Source organism: Odontomachus brunneus, unplaced genomic scaffold (assembly GCF_010583005.1).
Source record: "Odontomachus brunneus isolate Ranch 3 - 2012 unplaced genomic scaffold, Obru_v1 Obru_scaffold_276, whole genome shotgun sequence".
Taxonomy (NCBI): domain Eukaryota; kingdom Metazoa; phylum Arthropoda; class Insecta; order Hymenoptera; family Formicidae; genus Odontomachus; species Odontomachus brunneus.
This window is the reverse complement of record NW_022639726.1, coordinates 142-1249: the sequence shown is the minus strand read 5'-3', so window position 1 is coordinate 1249 and position 1108 is coordinate 142.

The following is a 1108-nucleotide window of genomic DNA, read 5'->3' as shown; positions in this document are numbered from 1 at the left end:
GTTGCATAGAGCTCTAGAACTTTTCAAGAGAGTATCAGAACTGCAAAAAAAATGTCACATTTTTGAATATGGTGTGCCAAGTTCACATATGACTTAGCACACCATATTTAAAAATGTGACATTTTTTTTAGAGTTCTGATACTCTCTTGAAAAGTTCTAGAGCTCTATGCAACAATTTTAAATAGTTCCGGTCATTAAATACAAAACAACAGATTTTTAAAAAAAGGTGCGCTAAGTTCTCCAGCGCACCTAATCAGTAAAATCAACTTTTTCTTTATGTTCCGTACGGGAGCTGTCGTCCGCACGGATCGCGGGCGGCGGGCGGCCATACATCAGGCGCGTGCCGCGCGCGGGCGACTACCGCTCGCCGCGGCTTCACGCCGCCGCCGCTACGCGGCAGCGCGCCGAGCCGGGGCCTTTACTCGCGGTTAAATTTCGGTGTGGCGCCTATATAAGACGCCGCGGACGCCGACTCTAGGACTTTTGTAATCCTTTTGCTTACGGTTGCACATCAGGTCATTGCCTCGCTGAGGTATTATTTTGCACTATATTTAGCTTCATATCGCCTTCTTGAGTGCGTCAGCACGTTGGGCTCTTGTCTCGCTCGAGGTCTACGTTGGCATATCCGCCTCGAACTTTTCTGCCTTAAGAGTGTCGTAGACACGTTGGCATTGGTGGTTAGGTCTTCGGTGACTCCACACAAGTTTCCGCAGCCCTTTAGAGTGCTCTTGCACGTTGGGCGAATATCTCTAGAGTGTCCGAGGACACGTTGACATCGGTGTTACGAAGTGTACGATAACTCCACGGATCTCAAACTTCTCAATACGATCGAGGATTGAGAGAAGGCTTCGCGCGACCATATCGGATTACCTTGACATCTCCACTGCGGTGGACGTCTCTCTTCGCGACATCTCGGTATTGCACATACTGAGTATTATCGCCGACAGAACCAACTGTTGAGATCACGACTCCGCGCGAGTCATCCTTGTCATCAAGGACTCAGTCGCTGCCAGGGACGCGGCATGTACACGCGAGCAGTACTCGTCTTCACGTCCACACAGGACTTAGTCGCTGCCAGGGACGCAGCATATACACGCGAGCGGTACTC